The sequence below is a fragment of the Anabrus simplex genome, chromosome 3 (assembly GCF_040414725.1).
Source record: "Anabrus simplex isolate iqAnaSimp1 chromosome 3, ASM4041472v1, whole genome shotgun sequence".
In the NCBI taxonomy this organism is placed as follows: Eukaryota; Metazoa; Arthropoda; class Insecta; order Orthoptera; family Tettigoniidae; genus Anabrus; species Anabrus simplex.
The window spans coordinates 64,659,903-64,684,183 of record NC_090267.1 but is presented as its reverse complement, the minus strand read 5'-3'; positions in this window follow the sequence as shown (position 1 = coordinate 64,684,183).

Genomic DNA, 24,281 nt, shown 5'->3' with positions numbered 1-24,281 from the left:
ACAAGGCATTGCCTTTAGTAGATGACGATGATGACCAACATAAAATCTAACTAAATAGTTATTTTCATAATCGTAAATATCATACAATTGTTAGTTGATGACTTCCACAATGTAAGCAGATTTTAAAAGAAGGTTGTAAGCTGTTTCCGGCTGTAAGTACATGTTATGTGACTGGTAGAAGTCCATTTTATAATGTGAATGTGATTTTCTTTTGCTGTTGTAATACCCCAAACGTTATTTAACGTCCATTTAATCGCCATGTGATATAAGACAGCCATGCCTGCTTTCTAGATCTGTTCCTTCAGGCCTGTAAACTTCAGTATATTCTGTTCTCCACATTAGTTCCTTTCAATTTGAGGAGTTTGTGTCTTCTAGAGGAGTTTTGTGTGTTGGCCAGCCTCATAAAGTGACCTTATGCTGAATTCCGTTCTTTGTGTGATGGTTATAGTACGCGCACCTTTTATCGATACATAAACACCCTAGTGCTGAATCGGTCGACCTCGGGTATCTTCGAGGTTCGTATTGGCAATCTTTGAAACACAAACTATGAATCGCTTATGCATCGCTGTGCGATATCTGGCGTAAACCATGTACACCTATGTTATTTCCGACTTCAGTCTGTAATCTGCACCTCTGAGAAAATCAGTTAAAAGACATACATCCTACATTCTTTTGTATCAGCCCAGACCTCAACAGGTAACAAAAGACGACATCTTAAAACACAATCCCGGTGAAGAACGTCGTGCGCGCGTGGAGAAATAGACGTGTGTACTTCAGTGTTTTAATGATTATACTGTATTTACATATGTCACCCAGCTGGCATTTTCATAAGTAATTTCAAATAATATGTAATTTAACCGAACGCTCTCCTTGGTAAATTTTTCCACTTCTCTTCCCACAAACGAATATTAGCCCCAATCTGTCCTCTGGAATTCCAACTTAATCTCATATTATTATAATTTCTATATTTAAAACAACCACTCAGACTTTTTGGTTTTCTAATGTCATTCCACCCCAACTCTTCATTGATAGCACCGAATATACTGCTTATTTGAGCAGCTCTTCTCCTTTCATCCAAGCTTTCCCAGCCAAAACTTTACAACATTGTCGCTATCAGAAATCACCCATAACAAATCGAGCTGCTTTTCTTTCGCTTCTTTTCCAGTTCTCGAATGAAGTAATCCTGGTGGGGGTCCTGTACGCTGGAATCATACTTTATTTATGGTCTTACCAGAGACTTATGTGCTTTCTCTCCTTTACAACCTAACTATAACCCCTAAATTCCCTCATAATCATATGAAGAGATCTGTAAAATTTGGCAGCCCTAAAGATGGTTTCCGTTGATTTCCATTTTCACACCAGGCAAATGCTGGGGCCACTGCCACTTGCTACCCACCCCTAGCCCAAAGTCGCCGCTGTGTCGGTGTGAAGTAAAGCAGCTTTAAAAAATACGTCCCATTTATAAGATTACTCCAATTAAGGTATTTCTTTACATTAACACCTACTCTTGTGGAAAAAAGTATTGACACCCGAATTCAGACGTTAATAATATATCTTGTTTTATTATACGTTCAGTTATGTGTAGTAGAAAATTTTAAATTAAAATTTTAAAGTAGGCTGAATAAAGAAAATGACGGTATATTTTCCATTTCCAACGGAACGCTTAATTAGAAAATTCGGAACATTAAAAGTATTGATTTGATCGTTATCCACCTTTAATACGATGTAAAAAAACTTAGTGTTGATTTGTACACGAAGTCTCAGTTTCATATGTTATTTGTGTAAAAGGTTGTTGTAAATTTTGTGAAACCACTTTTTCTCATTACTGGGTGATCATAGCCGTAAAAATGTCAGCTTGTTATGAAGCTCACGACAATGTCAGGATAATATTAAAACTGCTTGTTGACTGATTGCAGTTGTTGATTTTATTTTGATTTACATTTAACTGGGTGGTTGTTTGAAAATAAAGCAGCGTACCCGCCGAGCGTTGTTGCCCAGTTGGCCTATTCGCCACGCCGACTGAACTCTGATCACTGCTTTGTATCAGCTTTGAGCCATTTACAGCTACTACGCATTGAATGTGTTCGTGGAGTGAGAAAGTGGAATACGGGAATAACATGCTAGACGACGAAGAGTGGTATTCCCACATATGAACTGGGACTTTAAATACAAGACGTTTCAAATGTTGAAAACATCCCACCATTACTACTGATACCTTCGAATAAGCTATATCACTTAGTCCCGAGTGAAGATAAATTTCAAATACCTGTCTAGTAATCGAACCCAAAACCCTTTATCCGAAAACCAACATACCATTCAGCTACGGAGTCTGAGAAAGAATAAAGGATATTTTCCCGGACTGAGTGTCTCAGACGGTTGAGGCGCTGGCCTTCTGACGCCAACTTGGCAGGTTCGATCCTGGCTCAGTCTGGTGGTATTGAAGATGCTCAAATACGTCAGCCTCGTGTCGGTAGATTTACCGGAACGTAAACGAACTCGTGTGGGACAAATCCCGGCACCTCGGCGTCTCCGAAAACCGTAGACTTAGTTAGTGGAACGTAAAGCAAATATTATTAATTAGGACTTTCTGGCATCTTATAGAATTACGTGCCCGCTACGCGAGTTTGCTGTAAAAAGAATGCTACTGTGCTCCACGCGCTCAGCTGACTGAACTTGTCAGCCACAGCGTTATCTGCCCCTCGTACTAAAGTTCACGTAGAAATGAGCCATTCTGAAGAAACTATGATTTCTTCTCTGCATCTGAGGAAAATAGGTTTCCAAATAATTCTGCGAAGTGCATTAATCACTAACAAAACTAAGAAATCTTTCTCCTAAGCCGGAACTTAAGGCAAAATTCGAAATATACTACGTAATTCTACTGTTGATATATCGAACGCTAGTCCAATAAAGGTTTTAAACAACTGACGAAACAACAAACATCCAGTTGTACAGCAGAGAACGTTCAATTGATGTTCAACTCGGCAACGTCGGTAGGATTTTCACGGCCAAGTGTATTTTTCTCGCCGGCCGGTACGCTTCTTTCTACTCACACAACCACCCAATTAAATATAAATCAATGTAAGATCAACATTTGCATGCAGGGACAAAGCAGTTTTAATTGTAGCCTGACATTCTCATGAGCATCATAACAAGCTGAATTTGTTGCGGCTATGATCATCCAGTAAAGAGAAAAAGTTGTTTTACAAAATTTACAACAATCTTTTTCAAGAATATTAGATGAATTTAATAGCTGGTATACATATCAACAATAAGTTACTTTAAGACGCATTGGAATTTGGTAATGCTCAGTACAGTGAATTTAATGTTATGAATTTTCAAAGTGAGCGCCCTGTTGGAAATGTAAAAAATACCGGCACTTTCTTTTCAAATCTGCGCTAACATTTTAACTGGGCACGACGAACATTTCTGCTTCACATAATTAAACGTAGAATAAAATAAGCTAATTTTTTGTGTAGCTTTTTCCTATATTGGACAAAGAATTAACTTTTTATTAACATATTAACTCGGGTGTTTATACTTTCTTCCAGGACAGTAAATACTTACTGCCATCTTCATCAGTTTCTTTCAGTCCATCAACACAATAATTGAGGAATGTCTGTTCAAAAGGCGCAATGTCGACCCTAAAGAAGTTGCTGAAGAAACATAAGGAAACAAGGAACATACCCATGATCGAGTATGATACAGCGTTTAATGAATTACACCTTTTGCTCATGGCATTCGATAGTACCCAACTACTGCAATGCATGTGGACGAAATACTTAAAAACTGAAGTGGAAATAGCATCTTTCGAATAGACACCCCTCAATTAAAACTTAGAGGACTTCTTACTTATGACTCGAAGTTCATCCTGTTTAAAACATACCATTGTCGGCTTCCATTTCAATACTTTTTCAATGTTTTTTCAGTCACTCACAATTTTGTAATTTATTTATTTCATAAATCGTAGTAAGACATTACAAAGTTAACACAGAGATACAGAATGTATTTAGAATTTCATGTTGGGGGAGACCTTTGGAGGTTCCCTCAAGAGCCGCCCACATTGGTATGAGTAAGGCTCGGAAGTTCATGCTCTAAAATTCTAAGAAATATGCATGCAAATATGCACTCAAAACTTCAAAATATGCCAATAAATGTGCAATATAAAAATGAAAAAATGGCAGTAGCCAAGTCAGGTTAGTGTTGATGATATTAAACTTACATTTATTTCTTGGAGGTTGAAGCAGAAATGTCCATACTGAGTGATGAATTACAGTTCACAACCATCACTTTTGCACAAATTTTCAACTGAAAAACATCGTCTGTTGTCTCGTAAAACACTTTTGTAACGTGAAAAACTTCTTTCCACATCACAAGCTGCTATTGGAGCATATTTAGATTATGATAACTGCTCCGCACAAAGAGACAAGTCTCTTGGCGTGACAGACGGTTTTCTTTCGAGAATGTCTCGAATATCGCACAAATGTTTATAACCAGGGTTTTTTTGAAGTTACATAATTTATTTTTTCTTTCATTTTTTATCTTATACTACCAGGAACAGTATTTAGTTTAGACATCGTTTTTCCGAAAACAATAAGTATTTCCTTTAAGGGAGATACTACAGCTTCCAGTGACGTCATAGCGGTTGGAAAAAAAGAAAAATGGGCATTTATAAAAACATGATTATCTTCTAACTCATTGCTTGACAGAATATTTTTCACTGTTTGTATTGATGTGGCTTCATTCGAGTCCAATGAATAACAACCTCTTTGAATACTTCTATTTATTGAGCACTAGCAAATGTACCCGTGCTTCGCTACGGTACTCTACATTGTATACGGATATTGAATTCATTTTTTTTTTCTAGGGGCTTCACGTCGCACCGACACAGATAGGTCTTATGGCGACGATGGGATGGGAAAGGCCTAGGAGTTTGGAAGGAAACGGCCGTGGCCTTAATTAAGGTACAACCCCAGCATTTGCCGGGTGTGAAAATGGGAAACCACGGAAAACCATCTTCAGGGCTGCCGATAGTGGGATTCGAACCTACTATCTCCCGGATGCAAGCTCACAGCCGCGCGCCTCTACGCGCACGGCCAACTCGCCCGGTGATATCGAATTAAATTACTGCACATGAAGTGAATAAGATTTTTAAATTGGATGTGTCTTGGCTTTATCCTAGAAACAGCATTGTGAAATCCACAGACGTAGTTTCCAATGTAAGTGTGATTTGCGGAATTGCGATGAAAACGGCAAGTCCCCTTGTGTACTGCAATTCACAAGGAAGTTGGTAATTTTCATTTAACGGCAGGCCCCATTGCCTAGTTCGTCGCCAAAATCAATTTAGGGAGGTTTCATTACAATGGCAGACCCCATTTCCTACTTTCAGATAGATTACAGTTGAGGAACTTTTATTATATTTGCAATGACCTTCTTACTGCCAGTCAAAAGTGAGTTGCGTTCTTATCATTATAATGGCAGACGCATTTTCTTATGCCAGTCAGCTTACTGCCAGTCACACTAAGTTGGTGAGTTTCGATTATAAGACCAGGCCACTATGCCTAACGTCATTCACATTTTAGATGGGTAAATTTGTTTATAATGGAAGACACCCTTGCCTACTGACAAACAGGATCAGGTAAAAGAGTTTTGAACAAAACTGCACGCTCCCTTGTCTTCTGATAATCGAATCGAGAAGGAAAGTATGCATTAAAATAGTGCACAGGAGATGGAGTACGACCCCATTCATATTGCCTGTCAAAGTCGATGTGGGGAGGACGGATTACAATAGCAGACGCCCTCCTTCTGACAGTCTCTATTGATTTGCAAAGTATTTAATAATAATGGCAGACAAACCCTTTCTAGATAGCCAGAAATCGACGTCAATGAAAGAATATAGTCGTCATACGGAAGTATATGGATGTTTACCTTCATTTACAGAATAACTGCTGTTAAACGGCATTTCAAATCGAAAAACTGATTGCACATTAAGAATAAACTTTCTGGCCACATTTAGCGATCTAAGTGTGTGGTGCTATGATATGTTCAATTATCTCATCTATTTAAAGGTAAGATTGTTTTAGAAAAGTTGAATAGGGTGAAATTGGTGTAAGATTTTCACATATAGAATTACTTTTCAGATATGTAACAGCTAAAAACATACAAATTGGCACAAATACGGCTACTGGGTGGGCCAATATTCTAGTGGAATTTGATGATCCTATCCTTCCTATAAGTGTGTCAAACAATGAAATATACTTGTAAAAATCCCCAAATTTACAAACAATCCAGAAATACGGCCAAATCTAACGTATAAGGGTGAGAGATACGACAAAATGTCATAGGACCAAAGTTGTAGATCACTCTGAATTGAAGGAGATTGTGCCATCCGTTTTGTGATACGACTTACCGTTTACCCAACAAATAGCTCAAAAGGAATGTCTGCACTGTCATTAAAATTGTCTCCATATTTCGATATCTTTGGGGGTAAAAAGTGAAAAATTTGAACATCTTGGAATTTTTACGTCGGTTAGGGACCAAAACTATAATTTAACCAAATTTCAATTTTCTACCTCGTCTGGCAGGTTGTGACGCCATCTTGATTTGGGGGGACGGGGGATAAAATGAGGAAATTCCTGAAAATGTTTAAGCCCACGAAACATATAGATTGTTTCTTTGGATAAATTAAACGACTGCGTTCTTATGCTGAGCCCAAAATTTGAGTGCCCTCAGCGTGCCCCCTTCAGGGAATTTTGGGAAATTTCGACTTTTCTAGGGATCCTGGGGTCATCAGCTTCTCCCGTACCAAGTTTCATATTTCTGAGATTTCTGAAAGTGCCTCATTAATTCACGTATTTTTTTTCATTTTTCAATATTTATATATCTATCGCTCCAGACCGACTTGTTTTTATATATATAGATAATACAAAGCTGCATCCAGCCATGTTCCCCATCGTGTTAACACTGGCTCAGGAGGAAGTGGGATATTGGGTGCTGTTGATCTAAACAACTTGACTCCTGAAGGAGATTTAACAAAAATTTTCTTTGAACAGGCTACAAATCGATCTACCAATTGAAAACAATTGCGTATTGTCTCAGCAATGCGATTAAAAGCATGTGCCAAACAAGCTATATGAATTAAGTTAGGAAAAATGCCTTTCAGTGTTTGCCTTGATTTTACCATATAAGTACCTGCATCGGTAACAAATAAAAGTAGCCGGTCGTATTTCATTCCAGATGGCCATAATAACTTCAATGAGTCCATTACACACTGCGTTACACTTAAATTGTTAGTGATCCGCAATTCACACACATTAAGAATATACGGTACCGTCTTTTGTTCCTTATTTATGGCGCCCACAATTACATTAGCCCTCAGAATCAGTGGTTTCATCAATAGACAACCACACAAACTGATCCGCTAATTCAATTTGCAAATTTGACAATACGTTATTGTAAGAACGCCCTACTAAGTCTTACGCCATGTACTAGCTTCAGGCACATGTTGTCGAGTGTGTTTGGCAAGAAAATGTTTTGATGTGGGGTTATTAATTTTATACGAGAGAAAAAAATGAAATGGCGTATGGCTTTTAGTGCCGGGAGTGTCCGAGGACAAATTCGGCTCGCCAAGTGCAGGTCTTTCGATTTGACACCCGTAGGTGACCTGCGCGTCGGGATGAAGATGAAATGATGATGAAGACGACACATACACCCAGCCCCCGTGCCAGCGAAATTAACCAATTAAGGTTAAAATTCCCGACCCTGCCGGGAATCGAACCCGGGACCCCTGTAACCCAAGGCCAGCACGCTAACCTCCTAGCCATGGAGCCGGACGAGAGAATATCAGCAGCTATTAATGCTTGCCACAAGTCGTTAGAAAATTCACTAATCCTACTTCCTAAACACTCTAAAAGTTGTTCGTGAACGGGCTCTTTATTAGCGAGTTTGCTAGATAAATTCTCCTTGTGTTTTGCCGTGTTTATGTGTTGAACTATTTGAAATCTTTTCTCACTCCCTATAGGTTTCTCACAGAACCGTACCCTATTGTCTGCAGATATCAAGTCACCTGAAAACTCTTTCTGTAAATAAGTTAATCTATAACTCGAAGTTGCTCTTATTTTCGGCATTTAATGAACTTTTTAACGGACACTTTATACGCGAAACATAGTTTGGTCACAACCAGTTCACAACACCGTTACATGACTCAGTGTACAGCCAGTCGACAGCTAAGCACAAAACGTGAGTGTAGATGATGAAACAGGGGATTCACTGCGTGACATCATAACTCCTGTCCGACTCGTTGGCTGAACGGTCAGCGTACTGGCCTTCGGTTCAGAGGGTCCCGGGTTCGATTCCCGGCCGGGTCGGGGATTTTAACCTTAATTGGTTAATTCCAATGGCTCCGGGGCTGGGTGTATGTGTTGTCTTCATCATCATTTCATCCTCATCACGACGCGCAGGTCGCCTACGGGAGTCAACTTGAAAGACCTGCACCTGGCGAGCCGAACCCGTCCTGGGATATCCCGGCACTAAAAGCCATACGACATTTCGTTTATATCATAACTCCTCACCAAATGACAAGTTGCGTCATCATGCGTAACATTACTGCCAACATCAACCAGATGAAAAAGATGTTTAAAAATAATAACCATTAAACTGATTGAAATACACCGTATAGGCCCTAAAGTATTAAAATATGATGCATTTATCAAAATCACGAAAATATGCAGTTATATGCACCATAAAACCATGTTCAAATGAGTGAAAATTCCGTAATTCGTGCACATAATGTATAAGCATACATTTTGACCCCTATAAAAACATGCAAATGCATGAAATTCCAAGCCCTAGGTATGAGACTCCGCCCAGCGGGTCGCGGTAATCGTCATACACTATAGCTCCCATTTCAGTGCTGGAGTTACTCCCACGTGTCAATCTTATGTTCAAGGTTCTCAGCGATAAGTCTGTCTGTTGTAGAAGTAACGAGATTATCTCATCGATGCTGAAGATGTCGTCCGTGAGTCTTACATCCAGAGATTTGATAACATCAATGACTGACCAGTTCAAAAGATTCTGTAAAAGAACAGTGCGACTTAAGTATTAAAACAAATAACTGATTACTATACATATCTCCCTATTTTATTACATTTAAAACGACTGATTGTGGAGAAAGTAAATAAACAAAATGATGACCATATTTTTTTGTTAACACTTGCTACATGGTCTAGGCAAAATTATGTCTCATTAACGAGTAGCCTTCGCTAAAATGTAAACAAAACAACTACGAAGACAAGAAAATAAATGAAAGAATTACTCTACAATTGTTTACATAACATTTTGAGATATTTGGAAATTAATTAATTGTGTTGATATGAATGTCGCTGGAAGTAAGAAATTATATACCTGCTGCAGTGAACCGGGAGACTTGGAATCGGCTGACATAATTTTCACATATAAAAGAGACGTTATACGAAGGAATGCGTCTGAATTCTGTTCATATTTTACCGACGGACGATAGAAGGCAAATAAGACGCAATCATGGACTCGGGGGGATTCACAAGTTTTATTACAGACTATTTGATAAGCGCCAAGCAGTACTATAAAAGGGTCCGAACACAAACGTTCTACATTCATTTCCACTTTTCTTTTCATGTTCGGTTGCGTCAACGCATGTTGTAGTTCGAAGCCAGTCGTGTCGTCAAGGAAGACTTTGCTGCAGAAAGGATATGTTTAATCGTGCGCATGCGAGATTTGATATAGGTTCATGCCTGTTTGAATTATTAAAGTAGTACGGCAGGTGTTGAATTATGAGAGTAAATTTTTTATGCGAAAAAGTTCAATTGCGTGTATCATTGACCACGGTGCGAATGTGTTAAGTTTTGGCAAATTTATGTGTTTTAACGTTCAAAACAATTCTTAGCAGACAAAGTAGGGATCCCCATTCAACGAAGAACTTAATATTAAGCAATGTCCTCAATTGTGCCGAAAGTTGAAGGTCTAAAGAGCCTGAAAAGTTTTCAAATTGTTAGTCATGGATAGCTCTATCAAACTTAAAATCAAATTTCGAAAATAACTTCCGGCTTAAATGCAGTTCCGGAAAAATTGCCGAAAATCGCTCGTTTCTTTACTTGTGCATTTTTTGAATTCAGAGCCTAGCCAAATTAACTTATTTATATAACTCTCTCTGTAATGCGTTCCTTGATTCAATATACTCAGGCATTTTTCTATTTTTTTGGATAAATAGCCGCACCGAATGTGGTTATAAGGGCTTAAGTGAAATTCTAAATTGACTCACATTAGAGTACGTAGTGGTGCTTACGTGAAACAATGCATTGACTCACATTAGCGCTTGTAGTGGTAGAAGAAGGCAAACTGCTAATTTGACCGACCGGATTGTCCGACTCGTTGGCTGAATGGTCAGCGTACTGGCCTTCGGTCCAGAGGGTCCCAGGTTCGATTCCCGGCCGGGTAGGGGATTTTAACTTTCATTGGTTAATTCCAGTGGCCCGGGGCTTGGGTGTTTGTGCTGCCCCCAACATCCCTGCAACTCAGGCACCACACATAACACTATTTCCCATCACAATAACACGCAGTTACCTACACATGGCAGATGCCGCCCATCCTCATCGGAGGGTCTGCCTTACAAGGGCTGCACTCGGCTAGATATAGCCACACGAAATTATTATTATTACCGACCGGATAACGATAATTAAGAAAATGATTTCATTTTTAGGAATGAATATTCTCATACTTTAATATATTTTATTTACCTAAAATTTGTAGCCCATATCCCTAGGATGTTTTCAATATTGAGTTGCTTGCCTGAAGAACTGTGGAATGTTTGGAAGCAGTGTGACATTTTGTTAACAAATATGTTCGAGTTTCAGATACGGCACTAGGAAGACTCAGTGATGGATATGGAAACCGGCAAGAGGATGGAAAAAATGGAATGGCATATGGCTTTTAGTGCCGTGAGTGTCCGAGGACAAGTTCGGCTCGCCAGATGCAGGTCTTTTGATTTGATGACTTTAGGCGACCTGCGCGTCATGATGAAGATGAAATGATGATGAAGACGACACACACACGCATCCCTGTGCCAGCGAAATTAACCAATTGATTAAGATTAAAATCCCGACCCTGCCGGGAATCGAAACCTCGACCACTGTGACCAAAGGCCAGCACGCTAACCATTTAGCCATGGAGCCGGACAAGAGGATGGAGATGGTATGTTAATAAACGAGCCCATGAGGGAGGCCAGCAGGATGAGTTCCAGTTGTCCTGTGTTACGTCGTTGTTTACTTATTTGTTTCTTATTTATGTAAATATAGCGTAATCCTACATTTCAGATTTCCAGATTTAACTTGCGTAACTTTATGAGTAAGTCAGGCCAAGTTTTTATGAACAATTACGAAGAATGAAGCATATTTATCTGGATCGTCAAAGTTTTAATTTTGCATCGTTTCATGCGATATTTTTCAGATTATGGAACTGAATTCAAATTTTCAGAAAAGTGATTTTTATAAACTGATAATTTGAACGTGTTCAGAGTTAATAACATTTAGGCCTACAATGACCTAAATAAAACAAGTAGGATATTAGAAATGTGTGTGTTTGTACCCAGTAAGTTTATTATACTGTAATGGATCTTCTATGATGAAGAGCATCTATGAATATTATATAGAAGTTCATCATAATTCTTAAGATTGCGCAGCGAGACTATGGTAGGATATACTTTGAATGACAAGATAATGCTATACAGCGCTGTGTTTTATGGAAGAAAGTTTTCCGGTACTCACTCGTTACATCCCAAACAGTATTGTTTCTGTCCGGGTCCAAATTTGTTACCTCTTGACATATTGAGATTGTTTCTTTTTCACGATTAACCAGTCTTTTTTCGCAAAAATCAGCTTTTTTGCTGTCGAGTCCAACATATTCGGTGGCCACAACGTCGTGTTCAGCTTTTACAGATTCGATCGCAGCATTTTCCCAAAAAGTTATTTTCAGCACACTACATTCACTCGATTAAGTCTAAAACATTTTCAGTTTCTTACCTGCCGGAGCGGAGGAGAAGAAATTAGTGATTTTCTAGTTCATTGCTTTTGATAAAGACCGTAGGAAATTTATACATTAACGAATAGAAATTTCAATAGAAGCAACCACAGCGCACGAAGCAACAAAGTTGAGCAAACAGGAAGTGAATTGAAGCTGATCACAATTACACGAATGTAGAAATTTCCAAATTTTAAGCAGTAAACACGCACAGTCGAAAGAGTGGTTCCATAGAACCGGATCGGTATCATGTACGGACAATAAGAATGGATGAAAGTTAATCCATCGACATTTCCTGACGCCATTATTCGACACCAAGCGATGATTGCAGCACGTATGTGGAGACACACTTTCAAACAATGAATCCAAATCTTCACCACCGGAGCGTACCGGCAGGATAAATTCCCTGATGCTATGGCATCGATTGGGAAGCACTTTATAATGATGTATTCAGGTGTGATTATAGGAGGTTTTATATGTGGCGACGAGGTGTGATAATAGTTATGAGCTTAACTTGATTCCGTAAGTTAAAATTATAACTGAAGTCTTCGATAACATACGAATATGGTACGACGGAGTATAGGGATCTTTGAATACGTATATGATGAGTAATCTGTGGCATTTATGGTGAAAATCGGATGATATCAGAAGGTATTGGCCACAAGTGAAGTTTCGTGTATGAAGTATTATGTGTTGTGTGTGTATATGCTGTTATGGCCATGTTATCACGGATTAACCCAGATGAAGTGTGTGTTAACTATGCTACTCTGAGAGTGGCGTATTCAGAAACGGGCTTGATTTTGATTAGATAAATAATTAATGAGTTTCTTCACTCGAAACCATTACAACGAATTTTGAATGTGAATGCTTGAAAGTTTAAATTTATCCAAGTTAAATCTAATCGCATTATATGCACGTGTCCGACTGCATGGCTAAATGGTTAGAGCGCTAGCCACAGGTCTAGAGGGTCTCGGGTTCGATTCCCGGTCTAGTTGAGGATTTTAATCTTCGTTCGTGAGTTCCGACGGTTCGAGGGCTGGGTATGTGTGCCGTTTTCCTCATTATAATTCATCATAGGTACGGCCTCACAGATATGCAGGTCGCCTGTACGGCGTCAACTCAGAGGACCTGTACGAAGCCTCTCCGGTGTCCATATGCCATTAATACATGTACGTTTTCCTACAGTTGTTGGTACGTCCATTATTTTGTGTGTGTAGCATGTAAATCATATAACCGAGCAAGCTGACGGTGCGGTTAGGGTCGCGCAGATGTGAGTTTGCATTCGGGAAATTGTAGCTTCGAACCCCATGTCGGCAGTCCTCAAGACTGTTTTACCCGGTTTCCATTTCTTCACAAGGAAAATGGTGTGGCTGTACCTTAATTAAGACTAGGAGCGATAATTTCCCCCTGCTAGCCCTTTCCCATCCTTCCATCGCCGAAAACCTTCGATGCGTTAGTGCGTTAAACAGGTAGCAAATAAATGATAATAATATTAAAATATTAATCAAGGAATTAACATAACGTAAAGCTCTAATACACCTCACGGACCTCATTATATGCAAATTTTACTTGTATTTTATTTTTCAGACACTGTCTTCATACTGTCGTTTTTCCTACGAAAACCGCTATGTAAAACATATCCTTTTTAATATATTAGTTCGTGGCGTCGATCTCTGCAGATCCTTCGCCACTACTTTAACCATATCGTCGCTTCACCGGTAAAAGATTGTAATCCACAAAGCTCTTCCTATCGATTATTCTCCTTAAGACTGGTCACGCCTCCCAGTCACATATGGTTATGCAGTCCATCAGAACCAATTTTGTTGCGTTCATTTTCCTATGCCCATGTGTAAAGGAAATTTAACCTTACTGTACCGTACTATACGAATGTATGCTTGCATTACGTATTTACGCACTCCTATTGTATAATGCATGTTAAGTTCATTTTCGGTTACGCGTCTGCATAGGAAAACGAACACAACGGACATTTTTCTGATGGGCTGCATATCCATGTGTGGCTGGGGGGCGTGACCAGTCTTAAGGAGAATTATCGATAGGAAGATCTTTGTGGATAACAACCTTTTACCGGTGAAGTGACGATATGATAGGAACATGCGCGTAAGTGTAATTGCGGAAGTGTGGAGTATTGAATGTTAGGAAATGAACGTCAAGGACGACACAAACACCCAGTCCCAGGGCCAGAGATATTAATCATTTACAATTAAAATCCCTGACCCGGCTGGGAATTGAACCCGGGGCCAGTAAAAATATTAGTTTAGAACTTTGGCCGGTAAGTTCTGTCATATAAAGTTCAGTATGGTGCGGCAATACCAACAAATTTACGCTCTTGATCAGATACTTTGTGTGTGCTGCGGGTCAGTATTTATCCCACAAAATTATCCCAGCAGTGGTTTTTGCAGGCGCAACGATGATATTTTGATATTTTACGTTTGTTTAATGTACACGTTCATTTTGTGGGTCGTTGATATTTACTGTTATTATTTTATTCATCATCGTTCGCGAGGAGCCAGAGTTGAATATTGTTTCTTACTACCGCATAATTATTGTTTCCTTTTCAGAATCTCAGCAGCTTTGTTATCCTATAACTTATTTCAACAACTTTCTCTCAAGTTTATCTACATTAACTATATTGTTTTGGCATTAACATACACTACATTAACATTAATATTCACTACCTCGTGAGGAAGGGATTTTCTTGCCTTAAGTAAAGTAGAAATAGAAACACCACTAATGAATATCAGACGGCAGATAGGATGACAACTGAATTACACGGTAGCATTTATTTTCTAAATTACCCTCGTTATAATTTAAACTCAATTGTACGATTTGTTAAAATCTTGGCTTTTGGTAGTAATGACCATTTAGCCAGCTACAATGTTGTATATTTCTGATTATTAATTATGAACTGAGAGTTTTGTATATTTCTGATTATTAATTATGAATCCACTTTGAAGAATTGAACTTATATAATTAGGACGAGCACAATCACCCAGCCCACGAGCCGGAGAAATTAACCAGACGAAGTTAAAATCCCTGACACGGCCGGGAATCGAACCCGAGACCCCAGTGACATTTGTAGGATAGTTTTGTCTATAGTTGGGCCCACGACTGTTGGAGTCTGACATTTTAGCGTCGAAAGCAATAACTACGAAGTACGCTGCGTTGTCATATTTACCTCCATCTGCGTCACATCTCTTTCATAGGAGCAGAGTATTTAATAAAACATCTAGGCTTAATCCTATTCAATACACTTTGTCTCGTTCCTAAGCTAGTTCTAATAATTCCAACATTTAAGACAGAATACGTCATGCGGATAAATATGGGATTCCATAATGGCTAACGAAATCATCAGTTTCTGACAATAATTACCACAAATGCACATGTTAATCACGGCATATAACTGTACAACTAGCAACTTATTAACCTACAAAAAACTAACGAACTAAATCGTGTTCAGAAAACAAATACCAAAATAGGCCTACATATAGCAGCAACAACTATCATAGCCAATACAGTTCCACTCTGAATAATGTCACAAGAGCGACTGAGAGCAAGCCAACGCACGTGGCGACAGCTTCCTTAAATGTGGCATCGCTGTCACCGTTGCCATAGCAACAGAACATTTTCGAACAGCGTTATTCGACTTTTTCTAGCTGGTGCCGCTAAACGTCAGACTCCAACTCTCGTGGGTCTCAGTATAGATACATAACATTTGATTTGGTTTTAATGATGTTAGTTTTTGTTAACCAGCTATGGAATTTATAGATGTGCAGGCGGCAATGTTATAAAATTTACCAACTCGTCCATTAATGAATATAATTGCTAATCATTGGTATATATTAACAACAATGCTCTTTGTTCTATGATGATGTTAGTTCAACTTCCACCCACGTTAATATTAATCTCGTACCTCATTCTAGATTCACTAAGATTTAATGATAAGCTTGTGAAATATTTCTATGCAAGTAATTTTTCTTTGTTTTGTTATGAAGTGTAGAATTCCTTAGCTTGATCCATCATTAGAATGACGCTGCAGGCGCACTCGATATCCCGTTCGACCATCCGAAACGAACATAAATTGATCTCATGTTATCTGCCCAAACGTGTATATTACGACTCCGTAAGCTAAGCTGTGCCTGGATAAAAAGGGTGCAATAAGTATAATTGTGTTTATATATCTAAGATTTGAATACCAAGCAGGTATTTGATTTTTGCACAAGGCGTAACATGGCGTAACAGCCCCGAAGGACCATGGCCTAACAAACGACCGCTGCTCAGCACGAAGATCTGCAGATTACGAGGTGTCGTGTGGTCAGCACGACGAATCGTCTTGGTCGTTATTCTTGGCTTTCTAGACCGGGAAATAATTATTTATGTTGGGATCAATTTAGTTTAGTATGTTTGTTTGCCGCCCGCCTTTGTGGTGTAGTGGTTAGTGTAATTAGCTGCCACCCCTCGGAGGCCCGGGTTCGTTACCTTGCTCCGCCACGAAATTTGAAAACATGTACGAGGGCTGTAACGGGGTCCACTCAGCCTCGGGAGAACAACTCGTTAGAGGGGGTTCGATTCTCACCTCAGCTATCCTCGAAATGGTATTCCGTGGTTTCCCTCTTTTCCTCCAGGCAAATGTCTGGATGGTACCTAATGTAAGGCTGCGGCCGCATACTTCCCTCTTCCTTGTATATCTATTCCAAACTCCTATCCCCCACAAGACCTGTTCGAAGTACTGGCCCTCCTGCTCAGTTGTATCCCTCAATCCAAAGTCTCACGCTCTAGAACATTGGCCTTGAGGCGGTAGAGGTGGGATCCCTCGCTGAGTCCGAGGGAAAAACCAACCGTGGAGCGTATTAATAAAGAAAGAAATGTTTGTTTGCTTTTTTGTCACCACCCCATCTTATGGCTGGGAGCAGTAGCCTACACTCCACGGTTTCCCCTAATTATCGCAATAGGCGACTAAACGTGTCCCCGGAGGCTCTCAACATGGGATAGTTGGTGGCAAACACGAGAGCAAACTGGTATTATATCCACTTAATTGCGCCATCTTCTCACTTGAATATTTCCTACCCGAACTCCCTTACTCATCACTTGTTTTCTTCCAACCCTGCCCGCATTAGTTTTGAGAGGCGTAGGGTGTGTTTTAATTTCACGCCCTTTGAGGCCCTTGTCTTTCTTTTGCAGGTACCTTGAATGATTTAAGGATCGGACCTCTTCATTTTTGCTGACTGATAAGTGTTGATAGGAGATAGTTTCCCAGTTGTACTTCCTCTTCAAGCAGTAATCACCACCATCATCAGCACCACCTGTTTGTTTGTTATAGCATCATGGAGAGTGAATGGGTAAATTTCCACGTAACTTTGTGCTTACATTTAGGATAAGGACAAGTAGAATTCTAGCTATAATTCGATCAAGAAAAATCAACAGCAAGGGTCTTCAAGGTGGTCGACATAGAACTCGGTTCGTTATACAAGAAAACTTCACGTGAAAAATATGTTTAGAAAATTACATAAAACCTTGTTTGTTCTAGTTGAAAAATAAGTTGAATATCAGTGCCAGTCGAGTGAAAATTGAAGTCCAAGAGCCGAGAAGTAACTGTAAGCAGAGTTGCTATGTAAATAATCTTGACAACTTTTAACGTCTTCATACACATGTCTGTAGAAAATGAACCTGACTCTTGTTTTCTATTCCAGAGGCAAAATCAAATCAAGGATAGCAAATACGCAAGAAGATGAAACTGCCTACAGAGCTACAGAGAGACAGGAAGCAGGTACATCACGACAAGGCGCTGATTGCTACATTGGCACCTTAGAATATCAGGACCAAATTGAGGGGGTTAAGAAAATGTAAGCATGCACACGTAGAGTGATTGCCATCTTCAACAAAATGTACAACAGCTATTGATACATAAGACAACCTGCTCTTCTCCTTCCTGTAGTCCCTGTCGATTCCGGATATCGGTAACCATCTTGGCGGGGTCTTCTCTGTTGTGAGATACTTGGAGTAACTCTGCCAACGTCTTGAGAGTCCAGTTTTTGAGGTTCTTTAGCCAGGAAATTCGTTTCCAGCCAACACCTCTCTTTCCAGGTATCTTACCTTGCAGGATTTCTTGCAGTAGATGGTGCGTGGTCAGTACTTCCTTATCTTTTCTCATTCCTTGAAGGATCACTGTATTTGTGACATGATCTGCCCATGACACTCTTAGCCTCCTCCGGTATAGTCATATCTCAAAGGCCTCTAATTTATTACTGAGCGACTTCGTTAAAGTATGTTTCAACACCGTAATAGAGAACAGAAAAGTCATAGCAGCGAAGGAGTCTCATTTTCGTAACTAGTGTTAGGACACGACTTTAAACAGTTTTCCATTTTGTTTAACACAGTCCTAGCTTCTTCAGTGTGGGACTTCACTTCAACCGATTCATCCCATTGATCATTAACGATGGTGCCTACATTTCCCGACTCGTTCAACAAGTTTATGGTCAATTACTAGATGACATACAGGGATGAATTTTATTTTACTTATGACCATAACTTTGGTTTTCTTTATATTAATGTGAAGACAGTATTCATGGCTAGTGAATGCTACTCTGTCAATGAGACATTGTAAACTTTCTAAACTATGTGCAAAAAATAACAGTGTCATCCGCATATCGAATGTTGTTTATCCCTTATCAATTTAAAAGCACTGCCATTTGTATATCATACAGTGATTTCCTGAAGGTATATTCTGAATAGATGTTAAATAGCAGTGGATACATTATACGACACTGTCGTACACCCTGTTGGATATGTACGTCTTCCGTATTTTCCTCTCCATGTCTAACAGAAGCAGTCTGATTCCAGTAAAAGTTGACGACGATTCTTAAATCCTTATCATCTAGACCAATACTACTTAATATTTCAATCATCTTGTGATGTTGAACTCTATCAAAAGCCTTCTGAAAGTTAATAAAACAGCCATAAATATCGCAATTTATGTCTCTACATCACTGCAGTATATACGTGAATGCTATATAGAGCTTCCCGTGTACCAACTGCATTTCAGAAACCAAACTGTGTATGTGAAATTTGATCTTCGCAGAGTTTATACTGTATACTCACCTGAGAAAGACCTTTAGAAAAAGTTTCAACAAATGGCTCATAAAGCTAATCATTCAGAAATCGCCACGTAACTTAGCTCCGGTTGTTTTACGTAATGCATTAAATTTTGGTGTTAGCCACTCATAAGGAATGTTTCCTGAATCGTAGATGTCATTGAACATTACAGTCAGCCACTTCACGTTGTCTTGATTAAAATGTTTAAAAAATTCTGCATTGATGTTTAGGCCTGAGGCTTTGACATATTTAAGTACCTTTATTTTTGTTCCAACTTCCTCTATTAGAATACTTGGTCCTGTTTCATAGTTTAACTGTAGAGGTTCTGGTCGGTTGTCCAGAAACAGTTGTTCTATATATCTTTTCCATGTATGTTTTATTTATTTTAAGTCGACTGTGCCTTTTCCTTCACTGTCACCAGCTTGTTTGCTCTCCTTGTTTTAAATTTTCCTGCCAGCTCTCTACATTTACGATGAATGTTTAAACCGTCATGTTTTAGTTCTAACGCTTCTATTTCAGCACCTTTTTCCTGCAATTCGTCTTCTTTACTTTCTCTTATTTTATTCCTGATCTCTTCTTTAATTTTTTATATTCATCAGTGTTACGATTTGCTATCGTCCTCCTCTCCATTAATTTAAGGATTTTATCAGTCATCCAGGTCATCGTTTTGACACAATTTGTTCGCAGATGTTTATATTTAATTAATTCCATTGTGTATTTTAAGTTTTCCATTTTCACTTCACTGCATTAATTATTAGGTACAGTGCTTAGTACGTTATTTAGTTGTAGCTCAACTTGATCTCTTGTGGAGAGTTGCTTAAGTTTTCGTAAATCACATTTCGTAACCATTATCTTTAAAATTTTCTCCAAGCTAATTTAAAAAAACCAACTAAACGACTATGGTCTGAGTAAATATCAGCGCAAGGGTATATTTATACTGAAGTATAACTGTTCCTGTATCTTTGGTTTATCAGGATATGGTCAATCTGGTTTCTAACAGTGTGATCACGCGAGTCTCTCGGAGACTTCCAGATATACAGATGTATGGGTGGAAGGATAAACAATGTATTTGTTGTCACAAATCCATGTTCTCCAACAAATGTTCTAAGCTATTCCCCTCTTTCATTTCTTTCACCAATATATGGGCCTATGGAGTCACATTCAGAACCCCTACCAATTTTGGCGTTGAAATACCCTATTATGATTGTGAGATAACGTTTTGATAATTTTATCAAAACGTCCCAGTTTGGGAGTATAGTTCTGCCACTTCATTGCAACTCCCATCTGTAGTTGGAGAATACACTTTGTCCAGGTCTGGCATATCTTTGAACTAACATAAGTCTCCCTGAGTTTGGAACAAAATTAGTAACACGCACTGCAACTGATTTAGATACTATAAGCCCCACACCAAAGTGGAACTTTCCTTCAGATGTTCCGGAATAATACACTCGGAGTTCATCAATGTTTCAATAACCAGATCTCCGCCACTGCATTTCACTCAAACCCATGATTTTAATCCTCATTCTTTTCCTTTCCTGGATTGCATTGTTAACTTTTCCTGCTTGTGCCAGTGTCCTTATATTCCATGTACTGTATATATCTTAATACTCTCATTGAAAGAAATCTTCTCAACCACATCTTGGCACTGGGTGACACCCAGAACATTTATACCATGGATATATCCCTTGCACTAGCAGAAGGAATATCTTCATTTGACTGAATAGTACGCACGACGTTTTTCATACATTATACATTACTCACACTTTTAGGTTAAGAGTTAACTGGGTAAAAATACTGTTTCCTTAGAAACATACCGCCACATTCACACTTTCATTTTAGCCGTGAATCAGATTGCTTTTCTAAATCCACATGAACCACCTGCATGGACAATCTGTCGAGGAAAGATACGGAGCTTTCTATACATTGGTATAGACAGCAACATTTCTGTTAGTAATTCTAGAAACCTTCCATACGACTGTCACATTAATACATACTCCGAAGGTGTTGGCCACTGAATTTTTTCATAATGCATGTTTTGAATGTTTTCAGTGTTTGTCTATTCCTTCTTCCAATCCTTCCCTTTGTGTGACCTTAACGGAATAAGTATGCATTGCAGGATGTCTTCCTCTCAAAAAGTACTGGAGAGCCTAGGAAATGCCTAATGAACGTGAACTGGAGCAGCAAGCGACCAACGGATGCAGGGCCCGAGAATCTCCCGGGATAAGGAGATCCCCTTTTATCATTAATCATCGACATCTTCAGAGGTTGAATCAGCGGGTAGAAAGAAGGGCACTCTCTTCTCCGTGGGATGAGGAATTACCCCAAAAGGCGGATGAGCTACAGGTCGGCCAACGGCATGAGGATGCAGAAAGCAACGAGGACCTCCTTTAATGGAGGATAATCTTCGGATATCGTCTATTAACACATCCTGGCAGTGTTCAAAACAAATGTTTCCGGAGATAGTCCCCATTTCGAATCTCCGGGGATCGGGGAAGCTGGCCACAGACAACGGTGCATTTAGGTCTTCTGAATTCTCCACAGTGTGTAAAATCCACATCCCTATCGGTGTCATCACGGGATGGATAGAATAGCTCAAATACTATGAATGACTGGAATGTTAAGTACCGGAATATATCATCAGATGAAAGGAAATACAAAAGGGAAATGATCTAATTTTGTAGTACCTCCATTTCAAGATTCTTGAGAATGGTTTTATTCAGTTGTACTTCCTGTTAAAATAATAATAACTACCAACACCACCAATAACTGTATTGTAACTGGTAATGAGCAATAACGCACCACGTCACGTTAGAAATCAAGAAACCATTGTCCTGTGGTCCATAGTATGCAGCACCGCGCCTGTCCACATTCACCAGGTACTAGAGCAGAAGACTGAAGTCTCGGAGACCTATTTGGAAAACAATCTCGTTACTAGCATCCAGTGTTTTCAATATCAACAACGTATCGGGAGAAGAGTGCATAAGTTCCCATCCCAGTGGCGTAGCAAATAACAGAGAACCTACAACCAAACCTCATGGATTTAATTTGGTTCGTCCTTTCTGGACTAAGCTATATAGAAATGCTGTGGTATTGGAAGATCTGCCTCCCCCCATGTAAATGGAACTGGATAGATTTTCCTCAATGTGTGACTGTGGGGCTACCTCACAGACCATCAAACTCATCGTGGAGGAATGTCCACTGCAATTGTTTCATCTTGAGTGGAAGCATCAGACGTCTAATTATAAACTGAGTAAAACCTATCAAAACCCTAGATTGCAACAGCCCTGAAGAGCCATGGCCTGCATTTCAACCACTGTTCAGCCCGAAGGCCTGCAGATTAAGAGGTGTAATGTGGTCGGTACAGTGAGTCATAGATCCGCATATCACAGTATTCGCTTAGAAGAGACTGTGCAACTTGAGCCTCACTAGAAAAACTTTTCCCAAACGCTGACTGCCTTCTATAAAACGAGTAAATAATTTTTCAAATGTGTTTCATAAAATCAGAAAACTATGCTTTATGAAAGTATACATGCAACTCAAGTCAAGCTGACTGGCCTGCAATAATTTTCTACTTTATGTTCTTCACCTTTTCTCTTGTATATTCGAGCTACTATAGCAACTATCAATTCATTTTTATATATATTTGATAAAAACAATGTAATAAAATAAATATTTTGGATATGTTCAAATGTGGAAACACTCATCAGCTATATGGACATGAATCTCCTCTTACTTCAAACTTGTACTGAAATTAAGACCCACATTGAAATGTCATATTGTTTCCGCATCTCTCTTGATGGAAGGTAGAAACTGAAATCTTCCCACTTGGTTGAGAGGATATTTGGATGCTGTGGACACCTCTAAGCTAGCTAGTTTCTTTACTTCGCACCGACACAGATAGATCTTATGGCGACGATGGGTCAGGAAAGGGCTGGGAGTGGGTAGGAAGCGGCCGTGGCCTTAATTAAGGTACAGCCCCAGCATTTGCCTGGTGTGAAAATGGGAAACCACGGAAAACCATTTTCAGGGCTGCCGACAGTGGGGTTCGAACCTACTATCTCCCGAATACTGGATACTGGCCACACCTCTGAGCATACTGAATGTAAGTCCAAGGGCAATGTGATAACGTGGGACTACACCAAACGTACAAATGTAATTATGGAGTAGACCAAACTTATTCGATGGTTACTGGGTTAATATTTTTCTGAATATACTGTACGTGACTAAATTGCGATCTTAAATTTCAGAAAGTTAAGATTGCTGTGACTGTATGCTCGTATTTGAGTGGCATGGAACTTATCATCGTTCAAAATCACTAAACTCCCGCGACCTGATTACAGTTTTTACGATACTCTGCCTTTTGTCACGATAGTAAACGCGATCACAGTGACATACAGTATATATTTAACCTTTCATCCGATAGTGCATATTAAGGAATGATGCGGCTGCTATTGAAATAAATCGAAGAATGTTTCAAGATCAATGAATATTTAACAGAAGAACACTAATATAGAATGATCGGAGAACGCTGTGGTAGACTGTAAAGGAATGTCTTATTTAACGAAGTCCGTGCGAACGAAATATGTCTTATAATAATAATAATAATAATAATAATAATAATAATAATAATAATAATAATAATAATAATAATAATAATAGACTCTGTTTCTAACAATTTAAACATGAGAGGTATAGAACTAAATGAGGCCACAAAACTAGTTGCAAATCGAGGATTGTGGCGACGTTTAGTAAATTCACAGAGGCTTGCAGACTAAACGCTGGAAGGCATAAAAGTGTATAATGATAATGCATGTATGCATGAATAATAATAATAATTATTATTATAATAATAATAATTGTTACGAAGTTATCCGTGGAAGTCAGAGGTGAAAGAAGGTGCGGGCTGGAATGGGTCTAACTACAAGTCCGAAAGATGAATTTAAAGGTTATATTTTCAATAGACAACAAGAGTTAACCAAAGTTTACATAGAATTTGAAAACATTACAAGTCAACAACAAGCCAAAATCAGGTACAAAGAAATTACAAGTGTTAGGGGATAATTACAAGATCTGGGCTTCGAGCCCCAAGTATAATTTCTGAGCTCCCAGCTCACAACCCCAATTGC